Below are 24,365 nucleotides of genomic sequence, written 5' to 3'. Positions count from 1 at the left end.
AATCCATAGAACAACTCTGTTGTGAAAAATTTTCAGAAAGAGAGAATACAAGGTGAGCACTTGTGTTGCGTTGGTAGTGGACCCTTGGGCCGAAGTGGGGTTGACACTACCCATAGGGCAATCACTACGGGTCCCCACCGTCGGGAGGTGGAGCAGTCTAAGAGACGGAGGCCGACTGGAGCTTTGCCAATACCAGTCTATGTTTCCCGCAGGTTGAGCCCTTGGGTGCTGGGGCCGGCTGGTCTTAGATGGGCCTCCGTGAGATGACTCTCAGTGGATGTTGTAGCAGGTAGCCAGGGACCAGCAGAGGTATTGGAGGGTCAGAAGCAGGTCCGGACGAGGCAGGGGTCCAGAGGCCCAGGTGCCAAAGGAGGGTCAAACACAGGAGCAGGTGACACCCGGACAGCAGAAGGCCGGAGCCTGAGAGGGCCAGGTCCAATAGATACCAAAAGAGTAGTCGAGAACAGGCTGGAGTCGAGGCAGGCAGCAGAGCTAGTCAAGAAGTACTGGAAACAAGAGCCAAGGACAGGAATCAGTCCAGGGCCTAGTTCCAATGAAGCAAGGGTCAAAGCCAGTAATCAGTCCTGAGTGTAGTTCCAATGAAGCAAGGGTCAAAGCCAGAAGTCAGTCCTGAGCGTGGTCCAAGCGTAGCAGGGATCAAAGCCAGACGTCAGTCCAAACAAGGCTAGAGAGGAACCAGGAACGGAATCAGGAACTGGGACCAGGAACAAGGTCAGGAGCAGGAACCAGGAACGAAGTCAGGAGCAGGAATCAGGAACGAAGTCAGGAACTCGGACGAGCACACGACAAACATGGAGACCTGTTGCCAAGGCAAGAAATAAGTGGCAGGCCCTGCCTTAAGTAGCAGGACCTGATGGTGTCATCATCCTGGGCTGCGGGTTGGATTCCCACAGTGGCTCCTTTAAAACAGAAAGAGGCGCGCGCGCGTCTAGGAGGAAGCTAGCTGCTGGATGGCAGCGTCTCCCCATTGCACACATGGGGAGACCCGTTGAGAACTGGAGGAGTCCGTGGAAGAGCAGGGAGAGCCAGAGGAGCCCGTAGAGAGACAGAGACGCCGAGGAGGCAGCGGGGGTGCGGGAGTGCAAGCGGCTAGCCATCGCTGCCAGGGAGGACGGGCCAGGACCGGGAGCCGGAGGTGAGTAGGCCCGGTCACGGGCCTGCTGCGACGGGGACACGCAACAGTATCCCTCCCCTTTACACCCCCCTCTTGGAGGCCTGGGTTTTCCCGGGTGGGCATGATGAAACCGGAGGAGGAGCCCCTTGTCCAGAATGTTATTTGCTGGCTCCCATGAGTTATCTTCGGGGCCACAGCCCTCCCAGGATAAGAGGTATTCCCAATGGCGGCCTCTTCTATGGACATCTAAAACATCATGGACTCGGTATACCGTATCTGTCTTGGAAGCAAATTGGGTAGGTTGGGGAGCCTTCCATGAAGGCCAGGACAGTACCAGTGGTTTAAGCAGGGAGACGTGGAAAACATTTTGTATTCCCAAGCTTGGTGGCAGACGGAGCTGGTATGTGACTGGCCCAACACGTCGGGTGACTGGAAATGGTCCTATAAATTAGGTGCAAATCTCTGTGAGGGGAGCTTCAGTCAAATGTACCGAGTACTGAGCCAAACCTTTTGGCTTGGCTGGAACTCTGGAGCTGGTCGACGCCGAGCATCTGTGGATTTCTTGGCTCCTGTCACGGCCTGGCGCAGACGAAGATTAGTCTTGGTCCAAAGTGCCTGGAGAGAGTCTACCATGGCCTGGGCCGCAGGTGAAAGCACAGAGAGAGGTATCCGCAGCGGTAGTTGGGGTTGTCTGCCATACACGAGTGAGAATGGAGAGACTCCAGTAGCTGCTGCAAAATGAAAGTTATGGGAGCATTCTGCCCAGGGAAGTAATTCCGCCCAGTTGTCTTGTTGGTCATTGGAAGAGGTGCGGAGGAAACTCTTGAGTGAGTGGTTCATCTGCTCAGCCTGGCCATTGGCCTGGGGATGATACGTTGTAGTCAAGCTGATAGTGATGCAAAACTTCTTACACAGGGAACACCAATAGTGGGCGACAAACTGAGGACCCCTATCAGAGGCATATCCGTGGGCAGACTGTGCAGGCGAAATACGTGTAAAAAGAACAGATGTGTTACTTCTGGGTCCAATGGTAAGGCAAGCAAAGGATCGAAATGGGCCATTTTGGAGAATAGGTGCATGATGACCCAGATGACCGTATTCCCCTTAGATGCCGGAAGGTCCATCACAAAGTCTGTGGATAAGTGGGTCCAAGTCTCTTCTGGTGCAGGCAGTGGCTGCAGGAGCCTTCAGGGTCAACCTACTGGTGGCTTCTGTTGTACACAGGTTGGACAAAAGTCCACGTAGGCACGGGTATCGGAAGATATGATGGGCCACCAATAGCAGCACTGGAGGAGTGATAGAGTTTAGGCACGTCCTGGCTGACCAGCCAATTTAGAATCATGCGCCTAGCACAAGACCTTCTCTCAGAGTCGGCAAGGTACCACGGTCTTCCCAGCTGGAACCATAACGGTGGCAGGCAGACAAAAGCTAGCTGGGTCTATGACATGACACGGCTTTGTCTTGGTGTATTCAGGATCAAAGGAGCGGGATAAAGCTTCCGCCCGAAGGTTCTTCTCCACCAGACGATAGCGGAGCTCAAAGTTAAATCGGGAGACGAATAGTGCCCAGCGGGCCTGGAGAGCATTGAGTCGCTGGGCCTGTCGGAGATGCTCGAGGTTTCTATGATCGGTAAAGATCGTGAATTTAAACTGAGCACCATCCAACCAGGGATGCTACTCTTCGAGGGCGAGCTTGATAGCGAGCAGCTCCCTTTCCTCTATGCTGTAACTTTGATCAGCAAGGGAGAACTTGTGGGAGTAGAATGAGCATGGATGTGGGCCGAGTGGTGGCTTACAACTGCCCCAGCCCCTATAGCAGAGGCGTCTACTTCCACAATGAAAGGGCGGTTCGGATCCGGGTGGCGCAGGCAAGGACCTGAAAGGAAGGCATCCTTTAGGCTCTGGAAGGCAGCGAGGGCTTCAGGAGACCAATTCTTGGTGTTGCTGCCTTTACGGGGCATGGCTGTGAAAGGTGCTGCCAGCAGGAAGTAGTTTGCTATAAAGTGGCGATAATAATTGGTGAATCCTAGGAATCTCTGGAGCGCCAGGAGGCCCACAGGCTAGGGCCAGTCTTGGATGCCCTTTAACTTGCTGGGATCCATTGTGAAGCCTTGTTGGGAGATGATATAGCCTAGGATAGGCAAGCTTGATTTCTCAAAAAGGCATTTATTGAGCTTGGCGAACAAGTGGTTCTCCAGTAGATACTGAAGCACCATGCGAAAGTCGGCACGGTGAGTGGTCAGATCCTTCGAAAAGATGAGGATGTCGTCTAAATACACGACAACTTTAGTGTACAAGAGGTCACGGAAGATTTCATTTATCATGCGTTGGAATACCGCAGAGCATTACAAAGTCCAAATGGCATTATGAGATATTCGTAGCATCCATCCCTGGTATTGAATGCTGTTTTCCAGCCGTCTTCACGATGTATGCGGACCAGGTAATAAGCACTTCGCAGATCCAGGTTGGTGAAAATGGTGGCGCCCTAAAGGTGATCAAACAGCTCCATGATTAACGGTAAAGGGTACCTGTCCTTGTGGGTAATGGCACTTAAGCCGTGGTAATCAATAAATGGTCTTAGAGACCCATCCTTCTTTGTGACCAAGAAAAAGTCTGTGGGTGAAGTAGAGGGACGGATACAACTTTTAGCCAGGTTCTCTTGAATATACTCTGACATTGCTTGGGTTTTGGGCACAGACAGAGGGTAGGTCCTACCCCTAGGAGGCGTAGTGCCTGGCAGCAACTTGATGGGACAATCGAACTTATGAAGCAGAAGTATATCTGCTTTCTGTTTAGAAAATGCATCCTCGAAGTCAGCATATAGAGGAGGAAGACTAGAAGTGGCCACCGCGAGGGGAATCATGGGAGAAGGTGCCATCTTCTTGAGGCACATCTACGACAGGCTGGGCTCCATTCAGTGAGCTGTAAGGTTTCCCAATGAAACTGGGGGAGTGACGCTGGAGCCACGGTAATCCCAAGACCACTGGATGGATGGATTTCTCTAACATGAAGAGCTCAACCTCTTCTTCGTGTAGCGCTCCGGTGAAGAGACTGATAGGCTCCATCACTTGGGAGATCTTTCCAGGCAACGGGTCACAGTGAATAGAGGAAATGCATAGCGGTGTCTCAATGGTGCGTGTGGTAATGCCTAAGAGGTACACCAGATCCTTGATGATGAAATTCCCACCTGCTCCTAAGTCGATCAGAGCTAAAGCTGGGAAGGAGTGAGAGTCCCAGGTCAGGGTGACTGGCAGTATCAGTTGAGGGGCCAGAGTAGTAGAGCCCAAGTTCAGGACCACAACTAAATTTATGCCCGGGAGTTTCCCGGACAGATGGGACAAAACAGGAGGCGGTGGCCCGAAGTCCCGCAGTACAGGCACAGACCCGATTGCCTCCGTCTGAGACGTTCCTCCGGGGACAGACGCCCTCGGCCCAGCTGTATGAGTTCTTCCGCTTTGGTAGATGGTGGGGTTATGCTGGGAGCAGACCCTGCTGCAGATGAAGAGCGGGAATTGGAGGAGTCCGTGGAAGATCAGGGAGAGCCAGAGGAGCCCGCAGAGAGACGGAGAGAGGCCAAGGAAGCAGCAGGGGTGCGGGAGCGCAAGTGGCTAGCCACTGCCACCAGGGAGGATGGGCCAGGTCTGGGAGCCGAGCGCCGGAAGTGAGTAGGCCCAGTCACATGCCTGCAGTGACGGGGACATGCAACACTTGTAGCTTATTCACCCTATGAGCCATGAGGAAAAGAATTTTCAAACTGAGGAACTTTAAGTTCACCCTACCTAGGGGTTCAAAAGGTAGCTTCAAGAGTTGTATCAGAACCTCACTGAGATCCCAATGCACCGAAGGCCTAGGTACAGGTGGCTTTGTGTGCCACAGTCCTCTCATTATGTTGGCCACTAGAAGATGCACGGAAATAGGTTTCCACTCCATTTGACAGTGGTAAGCTGCTATCACACTCAGGTGAACTTTGACTAATGATGGAGCCAAGTTCGATGAGGAAAGGTGAAAAAAGTACTGTATAAGTACTTTAGACAGACAGGTGAAAAGGTTGCACTCTTTGGCTGCAAACCATACAACGAACCTTCACCATTTAAACCCATAAGACTTTTTAGTGGAAGGTCTTCTTGAAGATAGGAGGGTGACTTCAATCTCTCTGGATTATTGAATAGTTGAGATCATTCTGCACTCAACATCCAGGCTATGAGGACCAGCAATGGAAGATTCAGGTGGCAGAGCATCCCATCTTCCTGAGAGATGGGGGAGATAGAATGGACATCCGAAGCAGGGAAGGATACTATACCTGACACAGCCATGCTGGAGCAATGAGAATGAGCCTAGCTTTGTCTCTCTGCATCTTCTGAAGATTGTTTAAAATGAATAGAATTGGAAGGAAAGCATATAAGAGGTTCGTGTTCCAGCCTTGAGAAAATGCATTGATCATTAATATATATTTGCTCAGTGTTATGGAGCAGAAGGACCTGAGCTTGCAATTTTATTTTGAGGCAAAGAGATCTATCTCTGGCACTTCCCAGAGACAAAAGAGGAGGTCCACCATGTTCTTCTTAAGAGACCACTTGTAAGGTTGGAGAACTAAGCTGAGTCTGTCTGCTAGTACATTTTGAATGCCCAACAGGTAAGTCACTTGCTGGCCAGCCTATTTCCATATGCATTGCATTTCCTCACATAAGACACAGGAGTCTGTGCCACCTGCTTGTTCACATAGAATATTGCCAATTGGTTGTCCAATGTGCATCAAAAGCCTCTTCCCTAACAGGAGGTGAGAAAAGACCATTATGGCATTGCGAATGACCTTCAATTCCAGCATGTTGATTTGTATAGCACATTCTGCTACTGACCACCTCCCCCTTGTATCCACACTGGCTCAGTGTGCATCCCCCAGATCATGCTGGAAGTGTCTGTGGTCAGCACCATCTAGTGTTCTAGAGATAGATCAGAAATATGGGGTAGTAGAAGCCCTGGAGAAAGAAATTTGAGGTTCCACCACTGGAAGGATTTCTGCACTCTGGGAGGAATTGGAACTAGGTGAGACAGTAGTAGGGAGCTCTGGTCCTACTGAGATTTCAGGGTCCAATGTATTCCTCTCAAATGAAGATGATCAAACAGAACCATATGCACTGCTGGAGCCATATAACCTGGCTGGCATACTGGACTGGGCCAGAAGGATTGTGTAATTTGCTCCAGCAAGAAGGTTCTTCCTGACACATCTATCCACACTCCTATAAAGATTATCCTCTGAGATGGAACAATCTTCAACTTGAGGAAGTTGATTATGAAGTTAAACACAGGAGGAGTTTCACAATGATTTGGAATGATTGCAAGGTAATTTCTAGAGTGGAATCCATTACCAGCTAATCATCCAGACATGGGAAGATTCAGATTCCCTCTTTCCTTAAGTATGCTGTTACCACGCCAGGCATTTGGTTAAGACCCTCAGGGTGATTGACATATCAAATGGCAAGACTCTGTATTGGTGGTGAGTGCCATTTATCAGAAACAGGATGAACTTGTGATGCAAGGGATTGATCAGGTTGTGAGCATCCGCAACCTTTAGGTAAAGCAAGCATAAAAGTCCTTCGTTTCAGTTATGGGAAGATTTGTCTATAGAGAGTGGTTCATCTTGAACCTCTCCAAAACTAAGAACTTGTTCAAGCCCTGCAGATTTAAGATAGGCCTCAAACTACCCTACCTCTTTGGAATTAAGTTGGAAAAGAAACCCTCATTCTATTCCTGTGCGGGATTTGGTTCCACTGCCCTGTCTCAAAGTAGAGATTACACTTCTGACTGTAGATAGACAGACAGCGAGCCCCTGCATTACCGTGAAAACCCAGCTCTCCTTAGAGATGGACTTCCACTGATCTACAGAAGAACTGACTTGACCCTCTATTGGAAATGAAAGGGAGGTTAAGCTAGTCTGACTTAAAAATGAGGCCCTGGCTTGGGCTACACTTTCTACAGCTTGGACATTCTCCTCTCCCACTGATGACACCTGTGTAGGGCCTGATGTTGCTATGTCTGTTGAGGGCACTGCTGTGGGAAGGAGCAAAAGTGTCTCCTCAGAAAGAAGGGCCTCTTAAAGGAGACCTCCTGGAGAAAGATGATGCTCTATGGCAACTGAAGAAAGTGTCTGAAGGATGGAATGATGGGTTTTGATAATATTGACCATCTCCTTCACCTTGTCCCACTGAGTACTCTCCTGTAGAAAGGATATCCTCTAGACAGTTGTGAAATTCCTCCCGGAGACCACTTGCCTGGAACCACACCAGTCTTCACACACCAATGGCTATGTCTGATTTTTCAGAGGCCATATCTATTGCCTCATAAGAGGTTCTCATCAATTTCTTTCCACATTCCTTAGCCTTCAACATGAGATTGAGGAAAACAATTTGTTTCAGATCTGGGACTGACTCCATCAAAGGCTTCCAACTGAATTTAATTCTCCACTTAGTAATGAAGGTAATGTACACCACATATAGCTGTTGAGTTGCAATGTAGTTATTTAGCATACACCCCTGGAAGAACTTTCAGCCATTTAAATCCAATTTCTTCTGGTCCTTCTCTGGTGAAGTAGATGAATACTCTTGGAAGCATTCTGCCTGCTTGTCGGGCAACTCTATCACTACAGAATGATGAGGGAGATGAACTACATTAAAACTTAGTAATGAATGGACCTTTACTTTAGATCAAACTTCCTGGCAAACAGAGAACAGGAGACCGGGTTTTGCCACATTCTAAGTTGGAGTTTCTTCAGGAAGTGGTGAACCAGTACAGATGTAGATTTCTCCAGAAAAGTGATGAACTGCAGATGTCCAGACACATCCACCCTTGAGTCCTCTGCCTTCTTGAGATTCAGAGAAAATAATGCCACCATTTTCTTCAAACACCTTGGTAAAATTAGGTCTTCTGGTGGAGAAATGTCATGGGCAGATCTGATGGTATCCCAGTGGATTTACCATATTCCAACCACTGAGAGCCACTCTCTCAGAAGTCTGGAGCTAAGGGAGACACATGACCAGGGACCTTTCTCGATCTGGCGAAGGGAAAGGCAACTCACCAGATTTCATTGAATGAGTGTCTTCCTCCCTCCTGCCCTGCTATTGGGGGAGAAAACCTACATGGAAAGACATGATGCTAAAGATTCTGTAGCTCCTCATATAGAAAGACACTCTGCCATGTGAACCAGGACTGGCTCCACCTCTTCTAGCCATTCACAAAGGGCTACGTCCCAGAAAAAGGATGTCAAGAACTCCCAAAACAGCTCCTTCATTGGAAGAGTTGCTATGGAGGATGGTTTCAGATGGGCATCCTCTTATTCTGAGACCAACATCTATTTTTTTAAACTGTTTAACTTGATAGGCAACATAGTATATCCACTACATACAAATAAAATAGGTACATCTTATATTAGGAGATAGAAACCCCCCAATATTTAGGGTACCTATTTTTAACTGCTCTAGTCAGAGGAGCACAGCTCCTGGATTCCCTGACCTCTAATTTTGCAGTTTTACTGGATCTCTCATATACAGACAGCAAAAAATCCTGTGAAGATATTTTCTCTCTTATTTTGTATGCCAATATTGATTGTGGGTGGTGCATCATTCTGAATTAATTGATGGTATGAGCTGAACTGAAATGAAGAGAGTCCAAATAAGTTGAAAAGAAACACTTTTGTATACTCAGGAAGTCCTAGTTTCTGTCTCACCTGTGCCCTAAGAATCAGCAGGTTGTGAAGGCGGCTCTATATTGGATTTACTGAAGTGGAGGTATGTCCCTCCCCAACTCCCTGAACTATACGCACCATGAAAAAAGCTTTGAAGTGTTAGATTCCATGGGTAAAGTATACACTGGTGACCTTATACCTATAATTTTGTGATCTAGACGGGAAAGAAAATGAACCCTCCTGCAAACAGGCTGTTGGGAAGAGAAGGGCTATTCTCCCAGATCATAACTGAAACAAGTTACTTGATTAAAACAGAAAAAACTAGACATTCAACAAGCCTACACCATGCCCATCATATGAAAAATCTTGTCCTAATACCACAAGTTAAAATCCAGACTCCTTTCCTAACAAACATTTTACTTCTTTTACTCCTTAGTTCTACCAGAATAAAGGGTTTTGCAATGTATAATATGCTGTCTCCTGCATTACACTTAATTCTGCAATGCATTCCTGAATTATAAGCAGAATCCATTAGTCACGAAACAATTGTATCAATTTCCAATAAAAAAAAAACCCCCAAAATAAAAATCTAAAGGGCTTTACCCGTAGCATATATCTATGTATCTTTATATATAAGTATATTTATAAATGAAATGCTCTTATAGTAATAAAAGTCACTTGGTAACATGAGATCTTCATTTTCCCTATGCCTGCTCTATGACTTCCTTTGCTCAGTTCACTGGTTATCAGCATGATTTTTACACAATTAGTGTACCGAGAAAATTGGATATGAAGCTCAGGATATGCCTGTTTTTAGATTTATTACTCTGTTATAATAAATCTCCTGCTATGATTTCAGCATCTGATGAAACCTGTACTGTCTAGCTGTCAGAGCATGGGGGTCATGAACCATTGGGTTCAGTTCCAACTCTTCCATGAACTCTGTGTAACCATAAGTTGTCTCTTTTACCTTCCTGTCCCTGTTTCAGTAATCATCTTAATAATAAATGCTGTTCTTACTCCCTAGTACATAGATTGTCATGTAGTTACCATGACAACCATCCCAGAGGTGGCTGCACTGTATGCCTTCGATGTGCTATGACTGTAAAGCACATTGCTGCCCTGTATAGATGAAAGGCACTGTAGAACATCAGATAATTATTTTCTGAAGACCAAATTCATTACCCTGTATTTCAAAAGAGGGAAATGCCTATACTAGTGAGTAATCACTTGGCAGTACAAGTTATTTTAACAGACATATCACTTCAGACTAACCTTTCACCATCTCATCTGCCCTCTAATTACCAATGCATCATAAAGAAGAGGACAAAAATGATTTAAAACGCATGCATATGTCCTTTACTCCAGGTACTGTGCATCTGTTACATTTACCTCATGTTTAAGAAATATGAGAGGCATGAATTCCCTGAAAATTAACTTTCTATAGCAAGTAATAAAAGTAAAGCAAACAAAAAAAATAACCATTGCAAGTTTTTAAGCCCTGTGAAGACAAAAAAAACAGTACACTATGAATCATGACATATTATCAGTCTTCTTTATACCTGTCTGCAATAATGTAGCAGCGATAGACACACAAATTCCCAAAGTATAATTTAATGCACTTCCAGTGGTAGCATGTGAAGTTAAAGGTTACATTAAGTGGTTACATAGAAAGCAGAAATAATGTAGTGGCCCAACATATTATTGAGAACTTATGGGGACCCCTGCAGTAGCCTAGAGCAGTGTGTTATACTCTGTGGCTCACGGGATGCCCCTGCGAGCCGACTCTCTTACTGGGTACTCAGCTCCTCTTCACGGCAGAACGCTGCCAACGTATGCCGCCATCATATTCCCACCAGCACCTGCCCTAGGCGCACATACTCTGTGTGCTTAATATAGGCGCCTTGGTGGGAAATGAGAGATGTCGCAGCCTGATGATATTACTGCCTCTTTGTACTTAAGGCCATCGGGATCCTGCACTCTTCAGCAACAGATCTTCTAATGTACTTTGCTTGTCAGTTCATGTTACCTCGTTCCTGTGTTCTTGTATTCCCGTCTTGTCCTGGTGTCCCTGTATTCCAGCCTTCCTGCCCTGTTCTTGTCTCCTGCTTTGTTCTTGAGTTCCCATCTTGTCTTCTCCAGTCATTATTCTCCTTGTTCTGCCCAGTCCTGTCGTTGCCTTGTCTCCCCTTGGACTGCCTTCCTAGATTCTGACCTTGGACTTTGACCATTCTTGATTGCTGCCTGGAACTATCTGCTTTGGACCTGACCTCACTTTGTCTGCCTCCTGCCCTGACCTCTGGCTTGTCTTCTCATACCTGTTTGCTGCTGCCAGCCCTGACCTTCGCTTGGCTTTGAACTCTCGTTCATTCCATTGTATCAGGGAGCCACTTGTCAGCCACCAGTGCGGGGGAGGCGGTTGGTATAGGTGAAGTGCCAGCTGGTCCTGCTACTGGGCTCATCTGCCAGCTGTTGGTGTGTGCCTAGTGGGCATGCTCGCTAGGCTGTACCAACCACACCACAGAAGCAAGGGTCCACCATTCTTGAGGGTGTTACACAGTGTTTCCCAACCAGCATGCCACAAAAAAGTTGCCCAATTCTTAGAACCAGACCCGTATCTAAACTCTGTTCTCAGCAACTTACAACAAGAGACACCAATAGCGGCTCTTAAACGTGTGGGAGCTCCTTTCTGAAAACATGTAGAGTCATGTATGCCTCTCTCCTTCCTAAAAACAATATTTTCCCAGAATGTGAGAATTATAGGGATAGCCAGGCCCTGCTTTGTGCAGCATACACATTGCACACAGCAACTACTCTTCTTCCCTCTCCAGAGCCAAAATGTGGCTGAAACCCAGTGTTATTGAAAAATATGCTGAAACTGTGGGTAACTCACAAATGCACCTTACCCTTCCATCCTTCAGTGCTAGAGAGCAGCCATGGAGATGAAGGAGGAAAATTCATGGGTAACAACTGGAGAAACAAAACCAATGGCAGTAATCTGAATGCTGTGTACATGCACTTTTGTCTCTTTATATGTATATAAACATATGTACATAATTACACCTGCTTAAAGTTGCTACTGTGGGGAAGCCACAGGAGCCTGCTGCTGAGATACAGGTGCAACAGTTAACTTCAAAACCTGCTGGAACACTGCTCATTATGATGGGCCCAAGTGCATCTCCATTCGCTCTCTCCCTTTCTTTTAAAATAAATGGAAGACAAGAAGGTGGCATGACTCAGCCGCCAGCTCCGTGTGCTCTTCTTTTGCGTTTATTTCCAAGTTTCTTCTTCAAAGATGCCCCCAAAAAGGAAAAGGAGAATTTGGGTTTATCCCTCTGAGGCCCAACTTGCCCTGGCTCAGCGTTCCATCTTGGAGTTTGCGGCTGTTTCTCCTGCTCCGGAGCAGTCTGGCCCCGATGTGGTGGTTGATGAGGGAGTGCCCTCTGCTGCTGGGGATGATGCTGCCCTGAGCCCCTTAGATGAGCGTTTCTCACCAGCTGAACATGCGCTCTCACATCCGGGAACTGTGGAGACACAGGCTGATGAGGTGATTGCTGATACCACATCGGAGTGTACGTCAGTTGTTGAGGGCCTGCGCTCTTTGGATCCAATAGCATCTGGAGCGAATCATGGCCATCATGAAGAACTGGGAGGTTGGTTCCAATCCTCATGTTTCTCTGCCACTGCTGTTTTCATCGCTATTACCAAGCTGGACATGGTCATCCTGACTCAGTTTGAGAAATTATATACAAGCTTGGGAATGCTTTTATAGAGAATTCTGCAAAGCTGAATATAATTTTAACAAGGTTACATTCTTTGGAAAGTACTCAAATGTCTCAGTTTCCAGATATGTCTCTCAAAGTTTCTGCTTTAGAAGATAAAATCACCCCCATTCAGGCAGTTAATACTGCTATTATTAAAGAGTGAGGGACTTTAAATCGTTGTTTGAAATTTGTTGAAAAATTTCAAAGATTCAATTTAAGGTAGACAAGTGCAAATTGATGCACTTAGGGAAGAGTAACCCAAATTATAGCTACAAAATGCAAGGTTCCGCATTAGGAGTCACCACTCAGGAAAAGGATCTAGGTGTCATCGTTGAAAATACATCAAAATCTTCCACTCAGATTGAGGCAGCAGCCAAGAAAGGAAATAGAATGTCAGGGATTATTAGGAAAGGAATGGAGAATAAAACAGAGAATATCATAATGCGTCTGTATTCTTCCATGGTGTGACCTCATCTTGAGTATCATGTTCAGTTCTGGTCACCATATCTCAAGAAAGCTATAGCAGAATTAGAAAAGGTACAGAGAAGGGCGACCAAGATGATAAAGGGGATGGAACAATTCCCCTATGAAGAAAGGCTAAAGAGGTTAGTGCTCTTCAGCTTGGAGAAGAGATAACTGAGGGGAGATATTATAGAGGTCTATAAAATAATGAATGGAATGGAACGAGTAAACATTAATCAGTTGTTTACTCTCTTAAAGTACAAAGACCAGGGGACAAACTATTACATTACTGGGTAACTGTTGCGCATCCCATCTGCACTAGGCCCGCACCCGGGCCTGCTCACCTTGTTCCTGTGCTAACAGGCCCCGGGCCGTCCTCTCCCGCTGCCAGTACCTCCCATCTGCGATGCCTTGCGGCAGCGTCTCCCAGGCCCTCCATGCCAGGGCGTGGCGTCCTCTCCGGCACCGCCCCTAGGTGCGCGGACCGCCCGGCCCTTTAAAGGGCCAAGGGCGGGAACTAGCTCCGTGGCGCAGCCCGATGACGTCACCTAGCCTCCGTATAAAAGCAAGGCCCTGTCCCCCAGGTCCTCGCCTTGGCAATTGGGTCGACACCGTGGTGTTCTAGTTTATTTATTTATTTATTTATTTTTTGTTTTTATATACCGGAAGTTCCTGTATAAAATACATATCACTCCGGTTCACAGGTAACAGAGATAACTACCGCCGTGTGGCGGTTTACATGGAACATATCAAACGATTTGCATGGATTTACATGGAACATATCAAATGATTGATTTATAATAAGTAGAAAACAAACTAAGTTCAACTTTGAACACATAAATAAGGCAAATAATAAATAGGGTAGATAAACATTGCATTAATGCTATAGGACCGTGGGTTGTTTATTTCTTGTTCTTAGCTCTCTGGGAATGCTTGAAGGAAGAGCCAAGTCTTGAGTTTCACCTTAAAAGTGGTATGGCATGGCTCAAGGCGGAGGTCTGGAGGTAGTAAGTTCCAGAGTGACGGGCCCGCTGTGGATAGAGCGCGTTTTCTCAGGGAGGATTTTGCGGGTTGGGTGATCAATCTGTTTTGGTATGCCCTTCTCGTCGGCTTTTTAGAAGTGTGTAGTTGAAGCTGGAAGGTTAAGTTGAGTGGGGAGATGCTATGTAGGGCCTTATGAATCATCATGCTGCTTTTGAACTGTATCCTGTATTTAATGGGAAGCCAATGGAGGTGCTGGAGGATCGGGGTGATGTGGTCTTTTTTTTTGGCATTGGTGAGAATTCTTGCTGTGGCATTCAAGACCATCTGGAGGGGTTTGGTGGAGCAGGCGGGAAGTCCCAGCAGGAGTGAATTGCAGTAATCCAACTTCGGGAGAATGATGGCTTGGAGTACTGTGCGGAAATCTCTGTAGCGGAGAAGTGGTTTTAGTTTCTTTAAAACTTGTAATTTAAAGAAGCATTCTTTTGTAGTGTTGTTTACGAAGTTTGCCTGTGTTCCAGCATTTCCCCTTGTTCCTTTATCCTTTCCCAGGTAGTAACTCTATGGATTGATCACTGGTACTGACCTCTGCCTGCCTGACCATTCTCATCTGCTGCCTGGAACTGACCTCTGCCTGCCTGACCATTCTCTTGTCTGCTGCCTGGAACTGACCACTGCCTGCCTGACCATTCTCTATGTCTGCCGCCTGGAACTGACCCTTGCTTGCCTTGACTACGCTCGGACTGACCTTAGGTATTGACCCCTGCTTTGGCTGACCACTTATGGACTGATACACTGGCTCTGACCCTTGCGCTTCACTCGGACACTCTCTTCTGGCCTACTGTGACTACCAGACCAACCTGTTTGGAATCCATCCGAGGCTAGATGACTAGACCCGCAGGCGCTGCCTGCCTCGCCCGGAGAACCTTCCTGAACTGTTACCTCCCTGAGGTCTTTGGAGCTTCCAGTTTGGGTCTAGTCCATCCTATCCTCATCAGCCGCACACCCTTGCTCGTGGTGGGCACACCCCTCCGCTACCTCTCTGGGAGACCATCTGAGGCCCACCTATGTCCAGGCGGTCCGGGTACCCAAGGGCTCAACCTGCGGAAACCCTGGAATGTTATTGGCGAAGCTCCATCCAGCCTCTGTCTCCTCGTGTGCGCCGCTTCCTGGTTGCAGGCGCTCTCTGGCTCCGACCAGAGGGCTGTACCAATCCTGCACCAGGCCATGCACCAGGTTGCGAAGGCCATGGACTCAGTGGAGTCTCCTGCCTTGCAGGCCATTCCTGGTCTGGTCACTCATGTCCGAGAGCAACAAAAGGTCCTGGAAGCGTTGGCTTCCTCCGTGGAAAAGATGTGTTCTCAATTGGAGGAATCTGCCATGTCCAACCTAGGGGCTCTTGCCCATAACCTGCCCTCACGGGCACCGCTGGCCTTCCCAGCTCCACTCCGTTTTAATGGGGATCCGCGCCTCTGTCGAGGCTTCATAAATCAATGTTATATGCAGTTTTCACTGCAACCCTCGCTATTTCCCAATGAGGCAACAAAAATTACATTCATCTTCTTACGTCTTGAGGGGAAGGCCCTGGCATGGGCTTCCCCACTCTGGGAGCGTACTGACACAGTCCTTCACCAGCTCCCTCAGTTCATCTCCGTCTTCCGATGCACCTTCGAGGACCCAGGCCGACAGGCGGTCACTGGCCACCACCTACTCCACCTCAGTCAAGGCTCGCACTTGCTCGGTGAATTTACAGTGGAGTTTAGAATTCTAGCTACTGAGTTAGGTTGGCAAGAAGACTGCCTGCGGGCACTCTACCTTGAGGGACCATCTCCTGCCCTTAAGGATGAATTGGCTGCCCGCGAGATCCCCGTATCTCTAGAAGACCTGATCTCCCTGGTCGGTAGAATCGACTACCACCTTCGACAACGGCATCAGGCAGTAAGGGTCTTTCTACCTCCTGCCCTATGATCACCCTGTTCGGAGAGTCCTCGGTTGAATGCCTTACCGGCGGCCCCTCAACCTCCCGAGAAGCCTATGCAAATCAACCGCGGTCACCTGACCCCAGAGGAACGTCTCCGATGCAGAAAATTGGGTGCCTATATTGTGGTGGTTCTGGACACCTTCTCCAGATTTGCCCTGTGCGTCCGGGAAAACTCCAGAGCTTGGCGGGGGTCCCGAGCTTGGGCACTACAGTTTCTGGCCCTCAACTGTTGCTGCCTATATCCCTCCTTAGGGAGTCATGTTCATTCGCCATCACCGCCCTCGTGGACACTGGGGCGAGTGGAAATTTCATTATGGAAGAGATCGTCAAGCTCCTTCAAATACCAGTCCAACCTCTGGAGATACCCCTCTGCATCACCTCAATTCAAGGAAAACATCTCCCCGATCCTATCACTCACCGTACCATGGCCATTCGCCTCACTGTTGGGACCCTCCATGATGAGATCTCCCTTCTGATCTTGAAAAGATCAATATACCCTGTAGTCCTTGGACTTCCTTGGCTCCAGTTACATGCACCCCACTTCGACTGGCAATCCCTGCAACTCATCCAATGAGGCCCTTGATGTCAAACCCACTGTTTACGACAAGTGTCTCCATCTGTGACACTTATAAGCTCTACAACCCTTTCTGGGTTACCAGCCTCGTACTCGGAATTCAAAGATGTGTTCTCAAAACAAAACGCTGATGTCCTGCCTCCAACTCTGAGAGTTTAACCTCCCCATAGAACTCCTACCTGGAACCATGCCTCCTAAGGGCAGAACCTATCCCCTTTCACTCCCAGAAACCCAAGTGATGTCAACATACATCAAGAGAATTTGGCCAAAGGGTTCATAAGACCCTCGAATTCCCCGGCAGGTGCCGGGTTCTTCTTTGTAAAGAAGAAGGATGACAGTCTAAGACCATGCATAGAGTACAGAGGTTTGAACACAGTAACCTGTAAGGACTGGTACCCACTACCACTTATTAGTGAACTGTTCAACTGCCTACAGGGTGCACACATTTTTACTAAATTGGATCTCCAAGGAGCATATAACCTAGTACGGATTCAATCGAAAGACATCTGGAAAACTGCCTTCAACACAAGAGATGGTCACTATGAGTATGTAGTAATGCCCTTCGGACTATGCAACACCCTGGCAGTCTTCCAGCGGCTAATGAATGAGATTTTCCGGGACCTTTTGTACTCATTCATCTTAGTATATCTAAACGATATATTAATCTTCTCCAAAGACCTGAAGTCTCATCGCACCCACGTTCAAACAGTCCTCCGTCTCAGAGACCATCATCTCTATGCTAAATTGGAGAAGTGCATTTTTTAATAACCCAGACTCCCATTCTTAGGCTACATCATCTCCAACTGTGGGTTCACCATGGACCCCCAACAAACTCCAGGGTATTTGAGATTGGCCTCAACCAGTAGGGCCTCTGAGCCCTACAAAGATTCCTCAGATTCACAAATTACTATCGAAACTTCATCACCAATTACTCCACATTGGCCACTCCACTCACCGCTATGACTAGGAAGGGATGTGACCTTCAAGTGTGGAGTCCCAAGGCCCAATCAGCCTTCCACGCCTTAAAGGAGGCCTTCTATACCGGCCTGTGTCTACATCACCTGGATCCTAACCACCCCTTCATCGTCAAAGTCGATGCATCCGCCATTAGAGCAGGAGCAGTTTTGAGCCAATACTCCACCAAAGGAACACTAGTACCATGTTCTTTCTATTCACATAAATTCTCCTCCACAGAACAAAATTATACCATAGGGGGCTGTGAACTCCTAGCAGTGAAACTTGCTCTCTAGGAATGGCGTCCCTGGCTTGAAGGGGCACAACACAAGTTCACAATATTCACTGACCATAAAAATCTGGAACACCTAAAGGAGGCCCAGTTACTTAACCCAAGAAAAGCCCACTGGGCCCTGTTCTTTGATCGCTTCAACTTCGAGCTCCGCTATCTCCCAGTAGCAAAGTTCCAAGACTGTGGCGATTTATAAAAGTACCCATTTTCAAATTTCATATTACATATAAAGGACAGAAAAAGTAATTTTATAGGAAATAAAGAAAGGAAAATAAGTAATAAAACCAACAAAGGAAGGTATAGAGTCAAAAGCTTAGCAAAACGATATTTTGAAGAAAACAAACAGCACCCGCTGCTTAAATTGAAAAGATAAAGGGCATAAATGTATAACCTTTCCAGAGAGAAAGCCACTTAGCAGTTGGACATTCTGTTTTGTGAATTTTTTTTTGTATTTCCCCATTCCCTACCTTCGTTTAACCAGTATCTCCTATTTTGAGACTCAGCCCACTGCAAAGTAATTTATCTAATTAGGAGATGTTCACAGCTGCTTGAAAGACAGAAGCCCTAGGAATCCAAAGCTCTGTATAGAAATACTTTGAAAAGTTCTTCGCACACATATAATATTAATTGGACATAGGGGGAACAAAGAATTGAAATGACAAAAAAAATGAAATCCAATATGTGTTATTTTGTCTACAATCAAAGCACTGGACAATAAGCAGGCATATTCACTATTATTCATTGGCATTTGAATCGAAAAGATGCCCAAAGTTGGTCCACTCCCTGCTGCTTTCACAGTGTTATCTTTTTAATGCCTTTAAAATTCTGAACCTTAATGGAAAAAAAAAGAGTATAAATTAAATGGTTCTTTAGGGTTGAACTAAAATTTAACAAGAAATAAAGAAGAAAAATCATACAATACTATAGCCTTTAAATTGATACTCATTAATCAGATTGACTGGGGCAGGGTGATCTCAGATTTTCATGAACTTTTTTCTCTAGGGAAATAATAGTTTCTATTCTATTTGAAAGAAGATGCCTTGATCATTGATTAAATTATCTATGTTCTAATTTGTTACCTATATTCTTTTCAGCTCTACATCTCTTTATACATAAATCTTCATATATGGGTATAATAACAAAGAATACATGAGATTGTTTTGCCTTTCTTATACTTTATGGGCCAATTTTCAAACTAAAGCAGAATAACAAATTCAGCAAGTATTTCTTACCTGTGGAATCTGCATCAATTTTCAAAGAGAAAACTCTTCCTTTGAAAACTGTCTATGAAAAAGTACCTGCACAAACATGAACCTCCTTTCTGTGCAGGTACTTTTTCTGCCTAAAAATACATAGGTACTTTGAATATTCAGATACTTTTAGCTATTTAAGGGGCCCTGGGTAAACTTATGTGTATGGGCCCCCTTGTATTTTTTCCAGATTGATCCCACCCCCATGTAAGGAAGAGAGAAACGCTATACATAACATAGTTATTAGAAAATTAAATAATAGATGTCAAAATAGAATAGCAATATAGCTCATCTTTCTCTTGCTTATTCACTTCTCTTTACACCATATCCTAAAATACCAATATACCTCATATTAGGAAAACAGAACAAGTCAGAAACTGCACACTTAGGAAAATACCTTACCTTAGTCACACATGCGGGACATAGATAGATACCCACTGAATACAGAGTAAAGAGACCATAACATAAATAGAAACATGCAGACAAAAATTGAACTGGAAATGAAAGCAAGCCAAACTCTGTATGCAGTGTAACAATGGAAAAAGAAAAATCACCATTTCTCATAAATAATAAAATCAAGAAATATAAGACAATCAGAATAGTAAAACCATACTAATAAAAAGAATAAATATTTCAAAACAGTTGATGAATAGAACACATCCAATAATTAAAAACTCATACAAATTTTTAAAAATTTCCCAAACATCAATAAAATATTTTAAAGCAGCAAATACATCAAATACCCAATAATGAATACTAGTAAAGATTAAAAAAAAAAAATCCCCCACTTTCCATAATTGTCACCTTCTAGGTCCTTACCAAAGACACAAAAAAAGACCAACAAACAATAAAATCAAGAAATATAAAACATAACAGTAAAGCCATACTAATAAAAATAACATTTCAAAACAACTGATGAGTAGAACATCCAATAATTTGAAACAGCATAAAAATGTTTAGAAATGTCCCAAATCACCAATATATTTCAAAACAGCAGATTCATTAAACATCCAATAATCAGGCCGATACTATTAGCCTGCTCTTGTTCACGCATTTTCCCTTACCCCTTATTCAGTAAGGGGAGGAAAACGCGCATCCAACCCGCGGCACCTAATAGCGTCCTCAACATGCAAATGCATGTTGATGGCCCTAGTAGGTATGCGCGCGGGATACAGAAAGTACACCCTCCGACTTAATATCATGGCGATATTAAGTCAGAGGTCCCGAAGAGTAAAAAAAAAGTTTTTGAATTCAGCCCGCGGCTATTGGGCCAAAAACCGGACGCTCAATTTTGCCGGCGTCCGGTTTCCAAGCCCGTGGCTGTCAGCGGGCTCGAAAACCGACGCCGGAAAAATTGAGTGTCGGCTGTCAAACCCGCTGACAGCCGCCACTCCGGGCTAAAAGGAGGCGCTATGGACGTGCTAGTGTCCCTAGCGCCTCCTTTTGCCTGATTCTACCGCACCACTTCATTTGCATACTGTATCGCGCACTCCCTGCCAGTCTGCTGATCCTGCGGTGCATCCCACTGCAAAGGCCAGCGTGACGCAGGTCAAATGCCAGCCATCTGAACTGGAGGGGCCTCCGTAGCCCATGCAGTTCAAACAGCTGATGTCTAACCTGCGCCGCGCCGACCCTCGCAGCAAGATGCATCCCGGGAACAGCAGACCGGCAGGGAGCTCAAGGTCCGCCGGCAGAATACGACACACCTACACCACCATGCTGATTGGGCTGAGTTGGGAGGAGGCGGGAGACGGCCCGCGAGAGGGAGAGACGCTACATTCGCTCCATAAGACGCACCCACATTTTGTCCCCATTTTTGGGGGAAAAAAAGTGCGTCTTATAGAGCGAAAAATACGGTAAATAATTTTACCTGCACACAAGTTGGGTAATTTTCAATGACCGCATTTCTGTAGGGTATACATAGAAACATAGAAATGACGGCAGAAGAAGACCAAACGGTCCATCCAGTTTGCTCAGCAAGCTTTCACACTTTTTTTTCATACTTATCTGTTGCTCTTGTCCCTTGTAAGTAACTTTTTGGTTCTATTTCCCTTCCACCCCCGCCATTGATTAACTTCCCTTCCACCCCTGCCATCAATGTAGTTAGCAGTGCTGGAGCTGCATCTAAGTGAAATATCTAGCTAATTGGTTAGGGGTAGTAACAGCCATCATAGCAAGCTACTCCCACTCATGTTTATCCAGCCTGTGCAATTCAGTCCTTCTTGGTTGTTGTCCAAATATAAATCATCTTTTCATCATTCCTCCTGCCATTGAAGCAGAGAACTATGCTGGATATGGATTGAAAGTGAAGTATCAGGTTTATTTGGTTTGGGGTAGTAACCACCATATCAAGCAAGCTACTCCCTGCTTTTTTGTGGATGCAAATCCTTTTTTCACATTTCCTCTTGCCGTTGACGCATAGAGCAATGTTGGAGTCACATTAACCGTGTGTATGTTTATTGAATAAGGATATTAATCTCCAGGTAGTAGCCGTCATTCCCGCAAGCCACCCCCATGCCTCTTCACTTCATTCACATCCTCTAGACTTTATGGATCCACAGTGTTTATCCCACGCCTCTTTGAAAAAAGTATCATTTTCCGCATGGAAGTGGCTTTTAAAATTGTTTTTCCTAAGAGTACTGCTGGAAAACTTTGATAAAGAGAGTTGAATGAAAAATAGGGTTGGTTTGTTTTTCACAGTTCTCTGCTTGTCACTACCACACAATTATCAAACTATGCTTTGTTAGTCAAGGTTGTCAAGGACAACAGCTGTGCTTTGGTTATTCAAGCAATCTCTTTCTTTGATATTTTTAACTGAATTCTGATTTCTTACTGTCTTAGTATGTTTGCCCCACATGTCCCAAGAGATGACTAATTTCAGGGTAGGCCCTGGGTTATTAAGATAAATGGGGCCATTTAAGGGTCTCTTTGTTGTATGCATGCTTTATACTGTTTGATTGGGAGTACTTAGAGGTTAAAAATAGCAAGAACTCAGAGTCAGATATACATCCCTTTGGATGAAAAGGGTACAAGTTTCCTGGTGTACAACACACCAGGTATTTACATCAACAGATAATACAATATTTACTAAATTTGATCTGAGAAAGAAAATGTACGGCTGCAACAGAGGAATATTCCAGCAATAGAATGTTCCAAAAGAAGGTTCCAAGGACATAGTGGTCACTTAGAAGTAACAGCTAGATCCATTCCTTTATGGGTGGGTCAGTGATGAGGTCTATAAATGGTGAGTCAGAGAGTCCCTTGATGAAGATTTTTGGAGTTCTGAGAAGTCAATGTCAAAGTGAGCTGGTGAGAGACAGACATGAGCTGTGGCTCTTGCTGGGCTATAGAAAGAGAGGGATTCGTTGCCTCTCTTTTCTGTCCAAAGGTGGAAGAGGATTATGTTTGGGATCCAATAATTTCCAGATCCTAGAAGGGTTCGGGATTCCAAGATTGAGGGAAGAAGAGAATGTCTTGCTAAAGAGCTGGGACAACCACCAGGTAGAGTGTTATCTTTCTTGTGTGGAAGGAGAGGAATTTCCTGGAATCGTAGGGTTTCAAAGGGAGAAATTCCCTTTTGGAGAACTATGAGGGATCCTCTAATCCTGACTCAGTATTCAATTTGTTGAGGATTCCAGTTTTTGTCTTTTGGGACTGTATTGAAATTACTTTTGGATAATAACTGTTTCCAATTTTATATGCTGGATTGTTGCTATTTTTATATCTGTTGAACTTCTATTTTTTGTTTGGATATAACACTTTTTTCTGAGAGTGATCCCCTGGAACTTAAAGGTGAATTCTATCTTCGACAGAACAAATCCATGCACTTTCCATATGTGGGCAATGAGCAGATCAGGGCTGAATAGTCTCTGAAGATGACTTGTATGTGTGTGTGCATGCCTGAGTGTGAGAGTGTGAATGTGTGTGTGTGGTAGGAGGTTTCAAAAGATTTCTTGCAAGAATTTTGTGCCAGACGAAGAAATGCTCACTAAATTTCTACTAACCACTATTGTTCAACAATAGTCATTAAAAATTAATTTTTGTAGAAACTGTCTTGAGTTACCTGAAGTACTGTTTTTAGTAGGGTCTATCTTTCTCACTTATGAAGTCACCATCCTCATATGATGCTCCCTCTGTTTGATCCTCTTTCATGATGATCTTTGGATCTTTATCTGTATCTTTTGAGTCATGTTTGTTAACAGGTATAGAAAACCTCCAGTCCTCACGGACTCCAATCTGCTTGGATTTTCAAGGTAACCCTAATAAACAAGCATGATATAAATGTGTTTATAGTTAAAATAGTGTGAATGCATGTATATTCACTAGGGATATCCTGAAAACTCGAGTGGATTGGGGCTTACCACTGTTTGCTAGTCTTGCCTCTGTATTTTGAAATATCTGTCTTGCTTTCACGATTCTAGCAGGTTCTCTTCACACATCCTCTTGAACATTTTACTTTTTAGGTTATTTTGTATTAAGAATAACATTTGGAAGGAAGAGCTCAGTAACTGAAGATAAAAGTGACTTCTTATACCCAATTCAGAATATGCCATACTGTTTCAAACAGTTGAGCCATCATAAAGAGAGTACATTCAATTAGCACAAATTATACATAGGGATTCTGATTTTATAAATTGTAAATTGTGCTTATAAATTATAAATTTAGGTGTTTATTTTCCAGCAAATTAGGGGGGTTCTCTAGTAGTACCAAAAAATCAGTGTTTATTGGTGTTTTTGCAAAACAGGTACTATTGTTGGGTACCTTTTCCAGTTGAATAAAATGTATACATGTGTGCAGCTAAGAAGTCATTACTGTGTAAAAAGGCACAAGAACAAAAGTGGAAGATCTGAAGCAGGCAAAAGAATACTAGGAAAAGTGGTGTTTTTCCAGTGTTTATTTAATAAGCACATTTTTTTCCATTAGGGATGTTTTATCAGGATTTATCAGTTAAAACCTATAATCAGAAGCACTAATTATAAAAGGTTCTCCTATTTTCTGTCTCATGACTTGTGTGCAACACTAGGAATTCGATATTAGTGACAAAGAGAAAAAAAATGCTCAGAGCTGAAAAGAACATGGCAACAGAACACTGAATACTTCATTACACATTCAAATCTACAGTGAAAGGAATGCATACAAGTTACTCAAATAATGCTTCACTAATCAGACCTATTTTAATTTGCAGAGATGTCATACCATTCAAGGCTGCAGCATTTTCACATCCTCATTCTGCTGGGGTCTTAAACATGTTCAGCATGAGAGATCTAAAGTATCTTGTCTTGAAAACAAAACCA

At 45.0% G+C, this 24,365-nt stretch overlaps 1 protein-coding gene across 10 annotated transcripts in view; it reads right to left on the bottom strand.

Annotated features, from left to right (window-relative positions):
- Positions 1–24,365, bottom strand: part of LOC115093936 (arf-GAP with GTPase, ANK repeat and PH domain-containing protein 1) — a 1,595,449-nt gene that overhangs the window by 481,291 nt on the left and 1,089,793 nt on the right. The gene's annotated exons all lie outside the window — the stretch shown is intronic.

Source organism: Rhinatrema bivittatum, chromosome 6 (assembly GCF_901001135.1).
Source record: "Rhinatrema bivittatum chromosome 6, aRhiBiv1.1, whole genome shotgun sequence".
Taxonomy (NCBI): domain Eukaryota; kingdom Metazoa; phylum Chordata; class Amphibia; order Gymnophiona; family Rhinatrematidae; genus Rhinatrema; species Rhinatrema bivittatum.
The sequence above is the reverse complement of the archived record's forward strand: the minus strand, read 5'-3'. Positions and strand labels throughout refer to the sequence as shown.